General features: G+C 43.9%; 1 protein-coding gene across 2 annotated transcripts in view; it reads left to right on the top strand.

Annotated features, from left to right (window-relative positions):
• Window positions 1-22878, top strand: part of LOC119660264 (basement membrane-specific heparan sulfate proteoglycan core protein-like) — a 514615-nt gene that overhangs the window by 250044 nt on the left and 241693 nt on the right. The gene's annotated exons all lie outside the window — the stretch shown is intronic.

Here is a 22878-nt window from a genome sequence, read left to right as displayed (position 1 = left end):
GGCAAGTCATTAAGCTTTGTCTCCTCACTCGCTGAAAGGCGTCTTATAACTGCTCCTTCAGGTGGACGTATGAGCAGGCACGTCCGAAACAACAATCTCTATGGTCTCCTCCTCGAGACCGATTAAGGCTTGCTGCCCCTGACAACGACCCTCCGTTGCCTTTTCGCTGATGTGTTAACCAAAACCCGCACCAAATTAGTTATAGATGAAATTGCCGTTTGGTTAGAAATGCTGCATGTGGCGTAACTATCGACGGGGTCACGACTCTAGGGGATATTTTCAATATTCTTTCCATATTACGTTATAACTAAACTTAAGTCTAACCAATAATGTATTTTTAACTAAATTTAAGAAATCAATTTATGTTGAAAACCAACAAAGTGAAGCCGGCGGACGAGACTACACCGAGAGTAATCTTTTTTCTGTGTACAAAAATGTCATTCCTGACATTTGTCCTCCTGTTGATGCCGACCATCTGTTGAAGATACTGCGGCCATTAATACAGCGGCGGAGGCGAATCTACAATGGCGCCTAAGTCCTCTATTGGACCGTCACAGGTTCGTGGACCTTGGGTAAATGACGCTGAATTTATAAAGAGAGCCAGGTAGAATTGGACTGAAGTTAAACACTAATAAAACGGAGGTCCTCAGTCTTACGGGTCATTGTTCTCTCTCTATCTCTATTAATGGGCAGAGCATTAAAGTCGTTGATTAATATGGTATAACTTGGAAGTATGGTTTCTGCCGACAATGTCACCGAACTGTCCCATTGTCAGCGCTAGATCCACTTTCGTTGGCTCATGTAAAATATATAAATGGAGCTATCTCAGCACCAAAATCAAACTGAGAAAGTTCTAATGTTCTTTCTCTATTGCTATATGGGAGTAACGCATGAAATGTGGCCCCCACTATTATTCTAAGGCTGCAGGCCATCGTGAGTACTTGTCAGCGACATGTTGTCAGGGTATGCTGGCCTGACACTATTTCAAACCAAGGACTTGATCAGCTCCAAGGCCAATTACTGGCGGACAAGATGATTGGTAGGTGGAAGTGGCAACGGATGGCTCACACATTAAGGAAGCGCCAAAACTCCATTGCTGCCTACGTCATGCAGGGGAACTCACACTCTTTAGATGGATGTGAGTGGGTCGCTTAGAAGCACTTAGGGTAGAATAGCAGGGGCAGTAGTTTGGGCGATGCTGTAAGATTAATAGTTTCGTTGTTTAATACTCCAGCTTCTGCGGTTACTTCATGATTACGTGGAACATTAGTTATCAAAGATGGAGGCCAAAATTCGCAATCTTGGTACCCATTTACAGCTTGCGCCATGGTGAACGGTTTTTGTTAAAACCATCCGAAGAACAATTCCGCAGACATCCAACCTAAATCTCCTCTCCTTGCTTCTGGGGCTGTTTTGGGCATTGATTCCTCTTGTAGGGAAACACCATCGTAGGACATGTATTGCCTCCACTGACGATGAAGCATGCTTCCAGTGTAATAGTAATACCCCTATCCGCAGAAATTAAGGCCTCTCTGTTCTCAACCTACGTTCGCTATAATTTTTTATTTTGTTTTGGACACCCCAGTCTTTGCCAACTCCTTGTTTTTGGTGCTTTCATATGCTAGATTGTAAGCTAAGACCTTCAGTTCGGTTGTTAATCCGTAAATTCGGCTACATCTTGTAGATAATTACGAAGCTCCTGTTTTTCATCTTCTGTAAAAGTGGGCTACGTTGAGTCAAGGGAAAACTTTATGTTCGTGGATGAAGAAGCATCCAAGTTCTTGTGAGCTGTCTTGATTTTTCGGTATACTGAGAGCTCTAAGATCAGCACAATTCCAATGTTATCCTCGGAAATTGCCTTTGCAGTTACTACAAATGCAGCTTTTGTGTGATAAATGTTTCCCTAAGCTATCTCAGCGCAGACCATCCACAACATTAATGCTACGAGCTCTTCTTCAATGCCTTGAGCTTTAGGGATTTTATGTCTAGATCGTTCAACTTCTTCAATTAAATTGGCACGAGATTCAATCTCCACGATTTCTTCAGGGATCTTGGTAGACTTTCAACCCGACACGTCCTCCGAAGAATCCTTCTCCCGTTTTCCCGTTAGCACGTCAACCAAGGTATTACCAAATCTGTAGTTGATGCAACACTTGTGGTTTTTGATTAAATTCAGTGATCGGTCAGGCACACCGATTGTGAAAGTTATCTTTGCCGCTTCGCTTCTAAATATTTTGCAGTCTCCATCATTGCGGTTCTATGGCCCGGATGTATCATCCCCAACAAATGCCAATTGGTAAAAGAGGGACGAAGCTGGCTACGGTTTCGTACCAGGGTAGAAGCAACTCATCAGACGCTACCTCACCTCTGCCCTAGGAGCAGCGTAACCGAAGCGACTGGCAGATGTTATACGCTCCCCTTTATAATTCATGACCCTACTCCCAGGGCAGAGGTGAGACAGTCTCTCATGAGTTGCCTCTGCCCTGTTACGAAACCGTAGCCGTCTTCGTTCCTCTTTTACTTTTTGAACCTTAGGTGTTAAATTCAAAAAGAGGAGTTCGTGGTCCATAAAGAGTGGGAGCAAGTTGTTCTCCATTTGGTCCGGTCCGGCATCAAATGGATGCGGACTTAGGACTCCCCATTTCCCAGAAAAAAAATACTAATAGTTTTGCAATGGTAATTTAGGGATGGTAATCCTAAACGAGTCCACCGTCTCCTTCAGCGCGCAATATTGTTACTCGTCGAAAACTTATCCGGCAAACACAAGCTCCTCCCCAATGATTTTCTACTTTTCATGAGTTACTAGTTACTCCGGAAATGATTTCACACTAGGATAACTGACGCCGTTTATTCTCCTACCTTCGCCCTTGCCTTACCCGATGTGTCCTCCTCCTGAATTTCTTAGGAGGATGCTTCGTGCAGGCTGATCTCTGCTGTTCTCCTCTTGTTTGATTCCGCTGTTGAATATTTAGCTTTATTATGAGCCGTCTTCCCAGAGTTAGCTAGTTCAGGGTATGGCTACCACCATGTGCTAACGATCTTCACCATAGAGATCGTACCTGTAGAATTGAAATTTGCCTTAAACCGGACCGAGGTATCGAGAACGTAAGGATGAATGACGATAACTCGTTCGTTCCTATGATACAACTTGGTATCAGCGGTTTTGAAACCCGAATCGTACCTCGCATCTATCTCAAACTCTCATTTATATACATATGCATGTATGTCATTATATAAATAGCACTTTCCTGGAAAGTTTTACGAAAAACACATATTCCAAGTTGCTATTAGGACTTGCTTCCCAATTTAACTTTGTTATAGCTAGAACCACGTCAGTCTTCGCCGCTTTTAGATAATCACGTTGAAGCGCAATAGTCCAGCACACAGAATACCAAACTAAGCGCTCTTATCAAATACATTATGCTAAGTAAACTCATGATTTTTAATAGCCTACGAGAGTGAATTATGAAACTAACTGAGTTCGGCAACCATTCATCCCTGACGACTTCACTCACCGTTGAGGGACAAGAGGACTAATTAAAGTATTTTCAATGGCACTCATTCAGCTACCGGAGCGACGTACATACATCCTGCTGTCTCCACCGGCAATTAGCCCAACCTAGTGAATACATTCCTCCTTAACTTTCACTAACTTTTACTATTACCTCACCTCATCTCCTGACCGTATTATCACCAAGGATTGGATTATAATTAATGGTAACGAGTAGCGACCTTAGAAATCTCCATTTCACTAACTTCCATAAACTTCGCTTTGAAAATTATGCAACTTCCACAAGCTTTGCGCTCACAATGTTAAATTTTCCCTGAAATGTTTTTCTAGCAGTGTTTTCGCCGGTTGCTGGCGTTTAGGGTGGTTTGTGGGTGGAGAATTGCCACTCATTCAGCTCAGTAGGATCCTCTCCCACTCGGGCTTGTCTATCTTAGATCGAATGAAAGTTCTTCAAGCCGCTGCCGTTGATTTTAATCAAAATGAAAGTCGTTTGTTCGAGACAAAGATAAATATTAATATTCTCTTTGCTCCATGGTTAATTTTATTACAAATTTAGACGGACGAAATGGACGAATGGCGGCCACGAGGAAGTGCTTCTGGCTTTTTTAATAACATTGAAATAGACATGAATAGCGGGGCTATTAGCAAAGGAAATCTAGGAAAAAATATCCTTGTAGAGTCATTTTAAGAAATTATTTTTCGCCCCTTATTACGGAGGGAAGCAAATTAATAATGTCTTTTGAGGAATTCCTTTGAGACAAGATGAGATGTTGCGATAGCTGGGATATTGGTAAACATGTATCGAATTCAAAGTACAGACTTCAGAGCGAATAACGACCAAAACTTTTCAGGTTCCAGTTTCACTCTATCTTTAATGGATGGCAGAAAGTCGAATCCCATACTTTCAAGTACTTCATGTTGCTCGGGATGACTGAAATAAAGTAGGAGACCATGAAAAGATTCATTAGTGCTGAAATGAGATGATAATGGACAGCTACCTTGGACTAGTAGAGACTGGAGGGTAATTTCTTTAAATAAACTTCAATTTATAGTTGCTTATTTATGAAAGTAAGATGGTTTCCATAGGGGAGAGGAAGAAGTTGAATTTTTCTGGTTTATCATATTTGTGGCAAAAATGTTATGGTGGTTCGATGAAGTTCGGTTGGTAACTAATTAATGGACCGGGAATCTTTGTTTCTATACCACAACTGGATTTTGAACTCAGGAGAGCGGATTGGCAGCATCGGTTTTCAAATATCGGTAGTGCTATCAAGCCGTAGTACAAGGGAGACCCTTACTATCACAATAAGACCTCTGACTTTCCACACAAAACCTTATTAGGATCAAGTTGGTGCTTGTCTGTCCGTCTGTCTAAATGTCTTTTTTTTGCCGATGGAAGGTGCTAAGCTTCAAAAGCTACCGCAGGCTCCTTCCACACGGTTATGTGGGACTCTTAAGTACCCACTAAAACCACCTCCTTCTCCTTCCACTCTCCGCGCGGGACTCCCATTTGGTAGTATATCGCGGGGGAATTTATTCTGTGCTCATGTGTTTCCATCGCGTTCATTCTTTCGGATTACTTCTTCCCGTCTAAGCTTTTTTCCGATGACAAAATTTGGGGACTTTGGGCAATATGGCGAATTATCACGCCCTAGTCGATACAGATATGCTCGACAGCCTCCGTGTCCGCTCAAGAATTGAGTATCTACTTCGTCGTGGGGTCGCGCGCTTCATTTTCGGATATCCCATATGATGTTATGAGTCCAACTGCCTTTTTCTGACTCGTCCCACTTCTCTTCCCATTCCGCGACAGTTTCAGTTTGTGCGGACTGTCGCCGACGGGCAGGAAATTCTCCGGTGAGATACGTTCGATCGTAAATTCGTTGTATTTCTTTCGCCAGAGTCTCAATCGGGACCATTCCTGCTATCATGCAAGCTGCTTCATTGTTCTCTAAGCGCAACATGTTCGGAATTCCCCTAATGCGATACGCAGTTCCAATCTTCTCTTATTTGCTATATTTTTCAGTGCATCTGGCCATAATGGAGCTGCATACAGTAGGAGCGAACTGACCACCTTCGAAATAACGAGTCGACGGCTCGGTGTTGGGCGACCTATATTTGGTAGCATCCTCGCAACCAGTGCTCCGATGTTATATGCCCATGCAATCTGAGGTTTAACCTCTGTTCAATCATTACACCTGAGTACTTAAGTGGAGCCTTGGAATGAATTGTTTGCGTTCCAACTTTGATATTCATGGAAGTGCACTTTCTCCGGTTGGTAATAAGTACTACTTCGGTCTTATGATCAGCGATCTGTAGACCAGCATTCTCTAACCATTCTCTAACATTCTCGACTTCTTCGAGAAGGCGTGCAACAACCGTCACACCAATATCGTTCCCGAAACCAATGGAGGCCACACCAGTAGGAAGGTCTAGGGTCAGTACTCCGTTATATATAATAATCCACAAGAGTGGCCCTAGGACAGACCCTTATGGAACTCCGCATGTCGTTTGGTATGATTTCATTCCTTCATCTGATTCGCAGCACAGAATCCTAGCGATTAGGAAGTCGGCAACGACACGCACCAGGTACTTCGCCACGCCTAAGTTAAATAGGGACTCAAGTATCTTGCTCCATCTACGGAATTGAAGACATTCTTCACATCAAGTGTAATCATTGCTCAATATTTGCCCTCGTCGAGTGCGGTCTTAGCTGTGTTAGCTACTAGGACAACAGCATCCGTTGTAGACCTCCCCTTTTGAAAACCGAATTGATTCTCAGAGAGACCGCGGTCCTTTTCAGCAATTGGAAGTAATCTGTTATAGATTACTCGTTCGAATAGTTTGCCAGTATTATTTAAAAGGCATATCGGCCTGTAGGACGAAGCTTCACCCAAAGGTTTGTTTGGCTTGAAGACTAGTATTAATTCCTGTTTCTTCCATTATGTAGGAAATGGTCCTTCTTTAAGGCATATGGTGAACGCCTCGGCAAATATATTTGGAGCTATTTTGACTGATGCCTTGAGAGCTTTATTGGGGATGTTATCCAAGTCAGGTGCTTTATTTCCAACAATTTTATCCGCAGCTTCGAGAACCTTCTTTTCACTTACCATGGGAACTTCGGCGGTGTCTATCTCGACAGTGGGAAGGTTAGCGGTACTCACATTCGGTAGGAAAAGATGCGTTACTATTTCATTAAGCAGACTTTAACTTTTGATATTTTGTTCTTATAGGCGCCACCCCAGGGGTTCGTTCCCCATATATATGAATGGAGGGTGCAACATTTTTTTTTATAGGATATGGCCATGTTGGGTACCAAACGAAAGGGCTCAATTAGTACTTTTCGAAACTGGTTCCATATTTGATGTCGGGTGAAACATAGGGAGTGAGGGCTTGAAATATGGTCATCAAAAAGTGTAACAGGTCTCGTTCTCAGAACCTATCCAACCAAAAACTCAGAAAAAAAAACACAGTGGTGCATCTATACGAAATCTAGGCCCTAAAATACATCCGGTTCCGATATCTCCACAAATAAAGTTCATAATAGTATATTTCCACATTTTAGAAATTATGTCCATCGTAGAAGTACACAATTTGCATGGCAGGAGTGTAAGGGATAACATAATGCACAATTTGGTAAAGTTTGAAGAAAATCCAACTATTCTTAACAAAGTTAGATATATATATGCTTTTGCGTACGAAGTAAGTCGAAAATATGGGTACAATCAATTTATATACGTGCAAATATATGTACAGTATTTGGGAATAGGCAGTTTGTTTGTTTAGGGTGAGGAAAATATCTATGGCTGTAATATGTACGTATGGCTTGTAGTTGTAGAAAAATGTGCGTTGAAGTCTCTTACATAAGATGAACACAAAACCTTTATAGCTGAAGCGCGAGCTTCCGGTATTCCGACTTGTTCTGGTGTTAGACTTAGTTTCGCTACAAAACCATATTGTAATTTTCGCCTCTCCTTATATCCCATGAACAAGTGCTTTAGGGAATTTAGTTGCTTGGTGCTGAGAGGAGGTGACCTATTTCGGTCGCCAAATCCCTTAGTTGACATTTATATGACTAAATAATATTAGAGAGATCGTTTGAGAGTTGTGATAAGGTGGGAGAAATGATCCTTCAAGCTAGTCTATAAGAAAAATCCCTTTGTGGGAGAAATTTTCCTATCCGCATGAACTATTCCGTCCCAAGCAGTAAACGCGTTCTCTCGCTTCTGGGAAGTCTCCTTTCCTACTGTCTTCATATGTTCTCGTTCTCACGGGAACCGATAAACTCATCCAAACTCATTCAAGTCAAGTAAATATTTCTTATAATCAGAGTGCCTACTATGGAATTGTGTCAGTGGCAGAGCATAGCCTATTCTAGATTCGTTTATGTTTCGCAGGATTTTTGTTGGTAGATGTGACACTACCCACTGCAACTGGAATAAATTAGCAAATAAAATCTAATGTGAGATGTGCCCATTGGCGGAACACTAACATGGCAGATATTTCGTGAATTCTGCTTCCTCATCACAGGAGACTGCAGGATTCCTATTCAGAACATACGCCCAGCTATTGAATTAGCCTAGCTAGAATGCCTATAATACCTCTTTAAGTCTTCTTGGTCCTCGGTGGGATATGCTTCACAGTATATTTGTATTTGTTCGGTTTTGACAGGAAAAGTGTAATATGTCTTATAACACTCAAGCTATGGGAAGCTTGTTTTCAGTTTTTAATAACAGCATCAACCAATGCTACTGAATTTGGTGTGGAAGATCTTAGTAGATGCCCCCCCCCCCCATTACGTTTCAGAATAATGGGGACCTAAGAAGCATGAGGTATTACAACAACTGGATTCAGTCCTCCCAATATCCCTCTAATCCTCTATGTCCCACACGTTAATTGTTTCTCCATAAGCCTGGAGGATTTAGTCTTTGAGCTGGTCTCATTGCGATGCTCCGAATATATATATCCACATATGTCCTCGGGGGTCGTCTGCGATTTTTAATGGCTCGCTTACCATACGGGGAGTGATATCCCTGAGAAGCCTGAGTAAGCAGCTCTCTCTCCCTAGCAAGCGGTATATTTCCGTAATAGGTAATAACGACAGCTTTCTACCGACGGGGTAATGTGCACGAAGCTGTGGTGGTATTTGTGACGTATATCAAGAGTCGACCTCTTCGGGAGCTGGTTGGGTAGTGTGTACTGAACTATTGCTCCGAACGAGCATTGATTCGTCTGTGAGTTTTGAGGTTATCTAAGTGTAAGTCAACCCTCAGCGAACTGGGGTAAGGGCAGGTTAGGACACCAGGATGCCCATATAAGGAGCAGGTCTAGCAAAGCGACGCGACCGGTGGTGTGGGAACCGCAATTCCAATCCCCTCCAGTGCTTTAGTTCCGAAGAAAAGCCCCTTAAAAATCGCTAGACCGAAGCAAGTGGATTCAGACCCAAACCAAGTGGAAGTGCAGTCGACTATCCTAACTACAACACTATAGGAAAGGCTTGAATAGAAAATCAGTAACGGAAAAGACGACGGAACAAAAAGTACAAGACCTTCGCTCTGCCGCTTGCACTCCTACTCTACTGCTCTGCGGCAAGCGCCTTTGGGGCGACCCACCAGAAGAGCCTTCCTATCACAGTGCATTTGAGTGCCAGGATCAAGTTCATCTTTTGGGATATTGGTCAGACCAACCTACTGCGATGTTACGACGCAGACAGGTGTTTTCGAAGGTTTGGAGCTCCTGAATAGCTGTGGAATATGTGCTACTTCCATATAGGAACACAAAAAAAAAGCACCAGCAAAGAACAATCTCAATTAGATCTAGGTGTTGAGATAGCTGCATTTCGTGATTTTAGACAAGGCAGCGAAAGCGGATTTAGCGCTGTTAATGCATAGGGTGACATCCAGTATGGTGCCAACGACGGCAGAAACCATGCTTCTCAGATAAAGAAACTGACAAACGCCTTCGATGCTCTACCTATTAATGCAGATACGTAGTGACGAATTTAGTAGAGTACGTGTTTATCCGTTATAGTCCAAATCCGAAACCATTTGGTCAAGGCCCATGATCCGGTGATAGAACAAACAGATGTCATCGGCGAAGTTGAGGTGTTTGATAACAAGAACGAATAGTATCGGCGACAAGATACAACTCTCGGCGGACTTCGCTTCGGAACTCAAAACTCTCTGAAATTTTATCTCGGTCCAAGCGACATTGTGCGCCATTATATTTCGCTCTGATAATACCTATTAGTTTCTCCCGAATGCCCTTCCTGCATAGAGCACTCCAGATACACTCGCTGTCCACCCTATCGAAAGTTTTCTCGAAATCGATGAAGAGCAGGTGCAGCGAAGATCAACACTCCGTGCCATGTTTCAAAATGATCCATAGCGTGTTGATGTGGTTAACACAAGAGCGGAAACCAGCTGTCAGAAGCAATCCGACATCGGATTCCAAAGTGCAAAAGCACATTACCTCAAGAGGGACTAGTCTCCAGAGTTGTACCATCATACTTCGGTTAGGCCCAAAATGTACATATATCGCTGGAATTCTCACTCAAGTTGAAGAAAGTGAACATTTCGAGGACCCTCGCTATCGTTGTCGAGGAGCGTTCCCACATTCCAGAAAACAATCATAGTCCATTTTAGATAGTCAAAGGTCATAGCCGTGAGGTCAGTCCTTATTCGAGGCTTTGCTCACGTTTCGGCAGCAATAAAGTTCCAAAGTTAGCAGACTTCTAGGGACAAGCAGGGAAAACTTTGAGCATATTCTTAAACCTCAACTAACAGGGCATATACCAAATATATCCGTATATATGCTCAGTAGTGTTCAGCAATCTCTAACGGGTCGCTCAGGACTGGGACTGGTGCCCGAGGCACCTGAGTAAAAAGCGTGTGTGTGTGACTCCCCTGTCTAACGAAATATCCTAGATACGTTTATATATAGCAGAATTTCCGTTAGTGGATGTGATGCTTCCTGTCGCAATTGGAGTACATCATCACCAAATATCTGATGTCTCATGCGTCCAAGGCGGGGCACTCACATAGAAACTATCCCGTGGATCCCGCTCGCTCTTCAAATAGCTTCTCTTCTCTGGCATTGCAGTTGCTATTACCCCAACAAAAAAGTAAAGAGTTCTTATCGCAACCAATTAATTATGTATTCACTACCATATCCCTTAGTTCTTGTGTCAATGGAGGAGATAAAGAATCACAGGGTAAATAAGCAGAGGCAACTATGATACCTGTAATTAGATCTTGCACATAGAACGGTATTAGCATGTTTGCCTCTAGACATAAAGACACGAGCTCTCGGTCTTATGGTTATTTCATCGTAAAAATCCTAGCTCCTTAACTGACTCAATGTCACAGGTTCTATTAAATCGAACCCGTGGGTTTGGCACCAGAAAAATATAGGGGCGGTCCTGAACTTTGTCAGTCTGGCTGCCAGCAGATGGGAGAAGGTTTTGGCATGATGCAGGTAATTTTATCCAACCTTTACAGCTTAGTGTATTGTATAATAGAAAATATTTGGAAGTGCATGCTATGGTCGGCAGGTGACCATAAAGGACCTCATCTCGCAGAGCATTCCACTTAACATCGGTATCCAGTGTTTACATAGATCCGATCACACAGACTTTCATCAAGTCAGCTCTGTTCACATCTCTGGCTTCCCTTTTTTCCGCCTATTCCGTAAATGGTTTAGAAGGAGTTATTAACAGGTAGGATTTACTCGGTAGTCCCTTCGCCAGAGCAATCGCCCATACGGAGGCTCCGCCACTGTATGCACTAAACTCCACTCGCAGTATCATTGTGGGAAAGCACACCGAAGATGCTGCATCTTAACCACCATCATTGCTCTCTCTCGCTATCAAAATGTAGGTGATGCTGCACAGTTTCCTGATGTGATTGAATTTCAATCTATCCAGGAAAAAAATAAGCACTATATGGTGACTGTCTCTCAACTTAAGACTTTTTTGGTTCACTTTGAACACTAAGCTGAAATCCTCCACGTTTATAGATTGGTCCTTACTGGCATTCATGAACTCTACCTTCCAGTATCCGAAGTCCATGCTTGAGAATTCATCTGCTTCCTCCCTTCGACAGTCACGTATCCAACATCTGAAATGTTCTGCCCTGTGCAGCTCGGTTTTCACAATATTGAATTAGGACCGACCGCCAGAACTCAAAGCTGGGATTACCTGCTGGAACCACTTTAAGACAAATTGAGAAGCGCATCCCGAAGACCTTGACTGTTAAAAGTTTGGCTGCGTTCTAGGCTACAATACTTTTTCCACAGGCATTTCCGGAGGATAGCAAATTGCCTTCCGGACATTTTTCCACGGCAGCCGTCAGAAATGTGGCTGCAGCTTATGCATACGTCCTCTTTGCTAAAGCGGGATTTTTTAGGAAGTGGGGCAAGAAAGTCCAAGTAGGGTTATTTAACGGGACTCAGTCTCTTATCCTAACATTTGAATGAAATTGGAGTGGTGGTTTTGGCTACATACAGCCAATGTGAGGGGGGGAGGGGGAAGACGGTCATACACTTCCAGTGCAGCTGCCCCGCCCCATCAGACCTTAGCATGGTTTTCTTCACCGAAGAGTCTTTGCATTCTCTATCTCTCCGCCGTAATCATCACAGACCAGGGAATGTAATTCCAATCTACTCTCTTCTCGGAGCTCGGAAAGCCCCTGGCATACCAGCCGCAGTTCAATGGGATGCTAGAACGTTGGCATCGGATGCTGAAGGCGGCCATTATGGTCCGCAATGAGTCATCCTGGTAGCAGGTCTTGGCTTTCGTACTACTTAGTCTCCGTACAGTCGTCCTCGAAGAGTTTGCTGCCAATCCTGCTGAGCTAGCGGACGGAAAGAACCTACGACTCCCTGGCGACCTGGTCCTCGCCCAGAGAGACAGCCTTGGAGGGATCGGATTAATGCGTCTACTACGAACGGCTGTTCTCAGATTCAAGCCACCCTAAAAATCTCGTCATACAGCAATCAATACCCTCGGAAAACTCAAATTTGACACTAAGCTCTGGTGAGGGCTGATGCCCTCTGGATGCCACTGCAGCCACCAGACGAGAGCCTCTACAAGCGCCTCGCCGAAACTCCTAGGTTTCAGCTGGGGCGGAGTGCTGTGGCGGAGTGATATCGGGCATCCGGAGAGAGCGCGGCCGTCCACGAGGCCCAAGATGGCCGACGAATACGTTTCCCCAATTGAAATCCTAAACGATAAGAGAGTGTATTCACTTATAGTATCGTATGAGGTAGTCTCAGCAGGAAAAAATATCACACTATCAGTAGCTATTGCTTTCGAGGTTTAAGTTCGACGAAAAGGTCGCTTTCTACTTTATGTCTCAGAACATTTTCATGGAATGCAATGGAGAATTATGTAATGAAGAAACGAAAGCAATAGGAATTGGTTTATGGAACCCTGAACTGCTTAGGAATTTGCATTGAAAAAAATATGCGTAAATGTATACCTTAGTACCATGTGCTCATGTTAGATATTATTATAGTCCTCATTCAGGTCATTGCAACCACAACCTAAAAATAATCTTTTTCTGAACTACCTTGATACGGTTGTGCATATAAAAGTGAAAGTGTATTAAATTAAAGCACGGCCCTTGAAATATATAGCTGAAGCTCTCAAACTCCTTTTAATCCTGCAACCATGCACCGGTTACGAAGCCATATAAAGCCACGCTTTACGAATTTGTGAAAATAGAAAGTGTTCACACTTTCCAAAACTAGGCACAATTATAAAATTCACGCGGGAGTAACACACGCTCCAGTTTCACTTTAGTTTCATTAGCAACAATACTAGGAAGCAAAAAACTGGGTCAGGCTTCATGTCAAAAGGAAAAGAAACAATTTCAATTAACGAGAATGACGTTAAATGTCAAGGCTGAGGTTGCGAAGGTAAGGTCAGATGATTGAAAGCTCTGCCACGAAATTAAAATTATGAAGGAAATGAGAACAGGAAGTGTAGGCTTCGGTATCGCAGGGATATTTGATTACAAGAAGGAACGTTTATATACCTATTTCCCACAATTGCCTTCTATCAAGGATATTCGACCTAATTAAATGGAACGTGCTTTGCATAAATGATCGGCGTACCTTATGAATGTCCCTTGTCAACCACGATAATTACAAGCTAATCCACTCCTAAGCTGGTTGAATTCATCCATGTAAAGCTCCCTAAGCTGCTAAATCCTTTCTGGAAACTCGTCAAAGCAAAGCCATACATCCACATTCCTCCCCATACACCAGTATCGCCAGTATCGTGAAAAGAATGATGCATCAAAGTATTTCCACGTCTCCTTTTATTTATTATCTCTCCTCAAAAACTCATCCGCAAGGAGATTTAACTGACTGCATGCGAGAAATATCCTTTTCGCCTTATTTGCACTGGTCAAAAGCGTGTGCGATTGCAGCTTACATTCCACTTAAATTAATTCAAACCAACGATAAAAGGAATTTGAAAGCAGCTTGCACTGGTTCCCGTGCATTTTGCATGCCGCTGCACGAATGCAGGGAAGCTACTTGTGATCCATGGGATTGAAGTGTCTGTGTATTGGGTACCAGGATAAAGGATGAATGAAATGAAGGTATTAGAAAAATGGTCTTGCTTGAACGTTATACGTTATTAGTGGGGGTGTTCGGTTGAGTTGGGATTTTATTGTGTCAGGAGGAATTTTCGATGTACAGTCCAACGATTAGAGGGTTCTATTGACTACTATTGGTTGACCACCTACATTGCGGAGGTAAATCAGGAATGTATAGAGTACAGAGAGGAGCTGTTCGAACGTCTGTTGAACATTAAGTGGAATCCTTCTGATATCAAAAGATTTTCCTTCAAAGCTTATTCGAAAGAATGACTGAGCAGGTATTCATTTTCCTCGTGGTTTACTCATTTCGATACAACATTATTGTTTAATGGTGCCATGGCCGAGCTCCAGCATGGTTCTGTTAAAGTTTATCTGTGTCTAACTAATGAAGATTTATCAGTAGACATCATTACTTTTTAGGAAGCCATAGTCTAAATTAAATAATTTGTTTACGTACTGTAGCAATTAGTGTTTGAATTCGTCAACGATAATCTAAAAATTAGATTTCTCTATAACGAATGTTGGACAGTGAACCATGATATGCTCAGAATCCAGGACAATTCGACGAATCACCATCAATGTTTTGGCTTCCGGCAGCTACAACTAGGTGATCTGCAATTCACAGCCGGGATCCAGTACCGACCCCTGCGGTACCCCATAGTGGGGATACATTCTTTGAGATCCTCATCCGTTCCGTATCAGAGAGTTCCTCCTAATAGGGAGTTCTCGACCAGACTCGCAAAATATCCAAGAACACCTATGACAGCCAATGCCTCTTTAATTCGTTTCCGTTTTGCGAAATTGATTTCGCTTTGGACATGCAATTTGAATACAACCCAGCAGCCACAGCAACTCAGTGCGTAATTTGGCAAAATCACCACCATGCTTATTGCATTCACCGTAAGGCGACGGAATTAAAATGTATACTGGCGTCCCGGCAGGCCATTACCGCCTTTAACTATAGTTAGGAGTTTGTTGTAGATGACTCTCTCCATCATCTTTCCCATTATATCCAACATCTGAGATCGGGCGATATGATGCGGGGTATGAAGATGGTTTATTGGATTGGAAGGAATATTCCATCCTTTGGGGACGCCTCGAATGTCTAGGGCAAAATGTTGAGCATAATTTTCACTCCTAGTTTCAAAACTCTATTAGGAATGCTATCCAGACCTGTACCCTGTTGTCGCCGATCCTACCACTTATTTCCTGCAGTTTTTTTTTCGGTTACTGAATATACCACGCGCTCGTTGAGCTACACCACCTTTAGTGGTGAGAAAATAGAGTCGCAACGATCTCTTCGAGAAAGTACGGCAGGTTACCTGAGGTGGTCTTTTTAGCCTTTCCATTACTACCATGAGGGCCCCAGTCCAAGGGTTTACATCAGCATCACCGCATAACTGTTTGAGGCAGTTCTTTGTATTCCTCTGAATAGTCTTATTTAGACGGCGTCGGCAACTGCGACGTCGCAGTTGCCTATGTGAACCATCCCGATCATCCCGCCGTGCCCTCTTCTAAATTTCTGGTAAACCCCCGTTGCCCGCAAACAAGCGGCTCGCAAAGCTGTAATTTCATTGTTCTACCAATAATTGGGTTGCCTTTATGTGATCTAGGGGACTTTTTCTATTTCTGTACCATACAGAGACATGTCGGGTTGGAGCGCAGCAACTTTGATTTGTGTCAACCTCATCTCTCTTGCTATTTGTATTGAAAATCCTCTGTATTTCGGGCACATGCCATTGGACAGTAAGCAATTTGGGTCAGCCCCACTGTCCTTGCTGATATGACCTTCCGCTCCGCATCTCCTGCATTGCTTCCACCTATCATTCGATCATGCCTTCGCAATGTGACCGAAGCCAAGGCATCTAAAGCACCTCCTCATTTCCACTTGTTCCCTAAGACGACACATAACTCAACCTACTCTTATAGTTCCTGCTACCAACACTTTGAGTGCCGACCCCATTTGGTTGGCTGATGATTATAGAACACATTTCGTAACATTACTTTACGTTTTTTCTGCTGACTGTTGAAGTCAGATAAGGTTGAGTTGCTTTCTCAACGCCTTGCGAACCTCCTCCTTCGTAATGATCTCATCTACATCCTTGCAGACTATAAAGATCTCCGGGCTGTTAGCCCTTATGTCAGATTCTTGTCCTAAGGACCTTTCAATTTGGCTAAAGCATTTATCTGCAGATGTAGATCTCCTGACCTCCAACAGATGGTGCACTTTAAGGAACCGTCGAATGCGGCTCACATTATCTCCCAAATTCGTGAGTTGTGATAACCTCAGGTCTAATCTTCCTTCAATTTCCCTTTTTCTAATCTGTCACCTATCTCCCTTTCTCCGCAATTGCGTCTTCGTGAGTTTTGCTTGAAGGCTGTTAAAGCTTTCTTCACATGTTTCACTTCTTCGGGAGTTGTGCCCCCCAAATCTGCCTCCGGTACACCCGGGGTTGTTAATCCAGCACTATTCTAATGTTATCCTTGGAACTTGCCCTTAAAATTACTTTAGATGCAACTTTTGCATAGTAGAGACTTACCTGGGCAATTTTAGTGCGAACCTTTCAGCCTCTGTGGCTTCTCCAACTCCTTGGGAGGTAGGATTTCCTCCCGATGTGTACTCCGAAGTATCCCTCCCTTTTTTCTCCTTGTACACATGCACAGGTATGCTACCAAATGTGCAATTGATGAAGCAGTGATCACGTTTGATGTTCTACTCCATTTGTAAGCAGTTGCCCTCGTGGGTAGAGATCCATGCTTTGAGTGATGAGAAAGCGTTCAAGATTCCCCGTGGCAGTATAGGAAATATAGTCCCAAGTCATCCGCAGTGTCCTCCGTTGCGCAGTCTATCAGTAGCTTATACCGAAAGCTTATACCGGTGAACACAAAATCCTTATTCACACTGCTCCTCACGAGTGAATATTTGCTCCGGAAATACTTTCGGCGATATGACCAATGGGGGGGGCGGAGTGAAGCGGCAGTCGGATTAGTGGTTTCCACCCTGAAATCCACACGTTAAGATGACTGTAGCCAGTACCAGATGTAATACTCCTAACTCGAAACCGTTGACTCCCTAAGTCCCTCCCTCAAAAGTAAAGACCGACAGGAACAGCGGTAATCGGAAAACAGCTAAGAAGCCAAAGTCCACTGGAATCCTACTCCAGAGTCAGCACCAAAAGGCCATGCGTTCTTAGCAAGATTGCTAAGAATAAGAAGAGCGGACGATAGTTATCAAGGTAGAAAAACCCTAGACAAACAGTCTACATTTTCTGCTCCGCATAGACCTAGAACATATATCCTTGCGAGAAAGAGCCTACACGCTTTATTGTGTCTGGACCTGTGGTCCAACGATCTAGTCGCGTTCAAACTACAGCAGGTGCGGGCAGGGAATGTGTATGTTTCCTCGGCTTGCACGGCTGACGACCGATCGGATCCGCCAGAGGAACTACAACATTTGACGACCACCATAGCAACAAAGAAGGCCAATCTGTTGATAGGCTGCGACGCCAAAGCAAGGTATATAGTTTAGGGAAGCTCGGAAATCAACGAGAAAGGTGAGTCATTGTTTGATTTTACCATTAATACAAATCTATCGATGTGTAACAGGGGCAGTACACTAAGCTTCCATTTTCCTGACTCAGAAAACTGTGACGATTGGGAGTAGGTTCTGGATATCACTCTACTAATTGACAATGGTATTCTTGGGGTGGAAAAATGAAAGTGTCGGATCCTTCTCAGATCATGGTTAGATACTTTTCAGTCTAGATCTCGTCGCAGAGGTCTCCAAACCCTTTAGAGACCCCAAGGAGATCAACTGGAGGAAGTTTGGTCAAGTTATCAAGAACAAACTCTCCGGTGCGCAAATTGGCAAGAATTGCATGACAAGCGAACTTGAGTCAAAGGTCGGGGCTCTTGAAATGCCATGCCCTGCTAAATTAAGCGAGAAAGCACTGCCACCGTGATGGAATGAAAATCTGTCCAGCGCCAGCTAACCAGGAAGATTTTCCAAGTCTGCTACAAGTCCAAATATTGGCAGGCATTCAGTGTCTGCCTGAAAAGTACAAGTTGGCCATCAAGACGTCAAGAGGCGGTCGCATTTTCCCGCCAGCGAGGAGGACTGTGAGTCAGAGCCTTACCTGGAGGGTTTGCAGCTACCCCTGCCGTGAGTTTAACAAATCGGTAATTACCTAGGATAGTATCGGCTGTACTATAAACAGCTTCACTGCATATAAATCTCTTGGTCCAGATGACAGGGTGCCAGTCAAGCTACAGAAGCAATTGGAAAGGGTTCCGCTTGACGAGATTTATCAGAGCTGTATTTCTTTAGGATACATACCACAGTATTCGAGGCGCACACGAGTGGTTTTCATACTGGATTATGGAGAGTACGCCATGTTTAAGACTCAGCATACCTACCTCAAAGGCAAATGCAGAGAAATCGCCCTTCACAAGGTAATTGGCACGGTTGAGCGGTCACAAAAGTGCAAGCACAATACCCTAGCCGCCTTCTTGGATATAGAACATTTAACAACGTTATTACCAACGCCATCAATGAAGCCATGAATAGTAGTATATTGGAGGGGTATCTTACGCATTGGATGCTAATAACCAGGATTATCCAGTCGGACCTGGGAGACAACCATTTTACCAGAGCTGTGAACAGAGGCACGCCCTAGAGTAGCGCCATATCTCGGTGCTCTTGTTACTAGTGAATTTTGGAATATTGGAAATTTGGATTTTGCGAATATTGGACAGGAGCCGGGTGAAGATGGCGGCGTATGCCGAGCACTTGGTGATATTAGTGTCAGGGATGTTTCCCTCTACTTTGAATGATATCATAAAAGGAGCGTTGCGAAAGGTGTGCCTGTGAGTTGCGAGATGTGGACTTGGCGTAAACCCAACCAAAACGGTACTGATGCTATTCAGCACTAAGACAAGGGTACCCGAATTACACCTACCGCGACTGAATTAACAAAAATTGATCCTTTCCTCAATGCAAAGTATCTAGGTGTAATCTTGGACTGAAAGCTAAATCGTAAATTGAACAGAGAGCTGAGGGTTAGGAAGGCCTGTATAGTTTGTATGTCTTTGCGAAGAAATGGAGTCTCCGTGTGAGGATGGTTCTCTGGGTGTACACAGCTGTGGTGCGTCCAAACCTAGCGTGCGGCTCTGTTGTATTGTGGCAGGCTTTGAACACAAAATACAATAGAACGATATTTAATAAGGATCAAAGTACCATGTGTGCAGGTGCTACCGGGCTCTACAGTCCAGCCCAGCAGATGTTCTAAATGTTCTCCTGCATCTATTCCCCTGAGATCTCCACATTAAATACGTTCTAGCGTGCAGTGCAGTCAGACTACGTGAGTCCGGATGCTAGGCAGCAAATCCCTGCGGCCATAGTAACATCCTAGACGAAGTACCTCAGGAAATCTGGGCATTCCCACGGACTATACCACGCGCAAGGTGAACTTCCGGTCATAGGAACATAGGAACAATAAGGGCGCCGATGGATTGACCAGGCATGGCTCGTGGCAGTCCTTCGGCAGGTAGAGTCAGTCTCCTGCTGGCGACTGTCAAGGGCGGAATCGACTCGCCCTGCTTAGCAGCCGTGGACCTCAGATGGCGAAGCCCCACCACCTATGCCAAGTCAAGATTTGGCTAGTTTTTAATAAAACGCCATCACGAAGGATCCTGTGGCAGACGCATGCATATGCATGCAAGATTCTCCATGAGGTTTGTGCCACCAGGCTCGTCGTACCCTACAATTCGTATTGTTGAAGCAGCTGAGGAAACGGAAAAACGCTCAAGCACTTCCTTTGTGATTGCCCAGACCTTGCTAGAGTCAGGCTACGGACGCTGGGTAAACCATTCTTTAGGGACCTCAGAAAGGTTCCGGTTGGGAGAGCTGCTTCCCTTTGTGAATGCTACGGGCTGGCTCTGATCTGAGCCGGCTGGACTCTTTCTCCCTCCTCTCATAACAACAGTCACGGTCTGATTGTGGCATAAAAAACGGCACACCACAGCGGTAATTAGGCTCCTCGGAGGGGCCACTGATACCTACCCATGGCCAGGCGAAAACTCTTTACCGCATTAGCATAGTTACGGCGGGACTCCTGGTTCCTGCCTTCATCCCTCATCGCCCCAAGATTTCCCTTCTTAGGTTCGGGTTTAGGTTTCTTGGAAGCAATTCCCTCTTGCGGGCTGATTTGCACTGCCCCCCCCCCCTCCACTTTCTTGGCTCTGATACTGAAGGCCTATATCTGTCCTGGGCCATTTTAAGGGTCTAGTCTGGTTTTAGGTCTACTTTCAAATAATTTAGATACCATTTCGCATCCGCACCACTGAACTCTGTCTCCTTCCTGACGTCTGATATTTTGACCTCAGACGTACACTTGAGCGTTCCTACCTTTTGAGGAGGGACCTTTGTTGATCTTCGTACTAGACTAATGTTGACCTTGGTTCCACTGTTTGATTCCACAATTGGTCCCTTTTTAGGTGTGGTCACCTGGCTGCAATATTGCGGAGATTTGCCTCCGCCTGATAGACCAGTTTTTGACCGATACGGGTCCTGCTTGTTTATTGTACGTCGTTGCTGTATCTTTATTTTTTGTACTCATTTAAATCCTAAGGTTATGAGAGTTAGGAAGTCGCCGCCGTCGCGCGGTAAGGTCAGGCTTACTCACTAAGACAATCAGGTATCTGCGACTGCAATGTGTACGGTTTGCATGACAACCTGGATTGGGGGGGTGTTTTTCGACCCCTCGGTCTACTAGGATCACCTAGTAGCTATCACTATCATCACCCACTCAAAATCTTGGTAGGAGAGACGCTTAGCTCCTGGGGAGTCATGTATCAATCTTAGTCAGAGATAGGTTGGTTCCCAGAAGACTGGGTTCAGCAATAGTCTATCGTGCAGTCCACGTATCAGGTTAGATAATGAAACCCGTAAAAATTGGACAAAAATATATAAAATCGTTAGAAAAACAAATCCTGCAGACATGAGGAAATCAATAACATTAATGCTGCGATTCGAGAGGAAACCATCGGGCAAGAGGTAGGAATGGTTTCACAAAGAATGTCAGCACAGACAAATGCATAAGAATCGTAATTAGGGACCCGCTTGCTGCCTAACGAAAAGAATACTAGACACAGCGAGACAGAAAGGAGATGAAAATTCAATGTGCCCGATATTTCGAGGATCTTCTCAATTCCATAATCTTCCTATATTTTAGGAGAAGTGGTGGTGCACGGTGAATGGCGAAGGAGATGCAACAGTCCATTGTCTTTATACTACGGTGCACCAGAAGCCGCCATCCGTATTTAGAAGTCAGCGCTGTGGTAGGTAGGCCATCGGATGGACGAGGGTTAAATTGTCTAGCATCGAGAAAATCGCGAAACAGAGGGGGCCTCCCATCTCCATGGGCAAGGGAAGTTATACGTTGTTCGGTTTTTGAAATTGAATGACGCGGTGGCTCAACCCAGAACAAGAAGACTTCCGGAGGCCGGGGACCGGCATGTGACTAGTGCCATAGAAGCTGAAGAAGTCGCTACATTTTTCTTGTATTTTGAGGTGAAAATAGCAGCTACGTCCTGCGAAGTAAACATACTTTAGCAAGTCGTTATTTCCATAAAAACATGCTCTCAATGAACAAAGGTCTTTTACGCTCCTTGCGCTCTATTATCGGTTGCTTATTTTGCAAGCTGTAACTTCTAAGCAAACAAAGGAAAAAGTGTACAAAAGGCAAGGAAAACTTTTTCTCATTAAAGCCATGGTATCTTTTTAACAAATTCACCCAGCATGTTTGCCTTTATCACTGGCTTCATAAAATAATTAAAGGATTTTCCTCCCTCTCCAAAACAATCTCCATTCACAGATAGGAAGGAGACAGGAACGCTAACTTCATAATCCCCCACCTGGTAGTTCAGGACAAAGGAGAAATTTAATTTCATGGTGGCAGCGAGTGCTTTTTCATGACCATACATTAATTCACACATGTTCTCCCATGTACAAACAACCAACTCTTACTCTGTCATCTTGTGTACTTTACCGTCGCCCTGCAACTTCACTTCCTTTTTCCAGGCATCCGAAAAAATAACGGTGTCACCTATAAATTCTTTATGTGAAGGATGTTACGGCTTGATGGCAGCATATGCAATTTAGAGAGAATTCAGATTTTTTTATAAAAGTGAAAATTCTAGATTACCGGCGGCGTCTAAAGTCCTTGCACTGAATAGTATGTCGTTTAGCCGTATCCTTGCTGGTGTCGTTCAGGCTGCAGGAGCCGAGGTTACAGTGTCTATTGCAACGGTACATCAAATATAGAGTACAAGTTCGTTGGGTTCTGCCATAAGGTGAATGAAAGGGGGAACTACTACCCAATAAGGTTATACGAGGACGGTGAGCGTCCCTTGATGATGCCATTTAATCTTATATATGACTCAAATTGAACGTTCTTGGAGCTAGAATTGGGCCATTTTTTTGGGATGATGGTGCTCGTGTCACGTGCGGTTGAAAGTGTGTTCCAGTGGGTGAGCTTGATTTAAAATGGCACTCGGCAGAGGTAGCTCGTTTGAGAGTTCGGCCTTCAAATATTTGCACACAGATTTTTTGTTCCGTCAGGATGACTCAGATATAATGCTTATTCCGTACATCAATGAGAGCAGAATTGCATAGTTTGCAAAAAATCTCAAAGAACGAACCCCCCCACCAGCACTCCAAAAGAAAAATCAATCAAGTTCAATAAGTTCAACCAGCATATT

This window comes from Hermetia illucens, chromosome 6, assembly GCF_905115235.1.
Source record: "Hermetia illucens chromosome 6, iHerIll2.2.curated.20191125, whole genome shotgun sequence".
NCBI lineage: Eukaryota > Metazoa > Arthropoda > Insecta > Diptera > Stratiomyidae > Hermetia > Hermetia illucens.
This window is presented reverse-complemented; position numbering and strand designations above follow the sequence as displayed.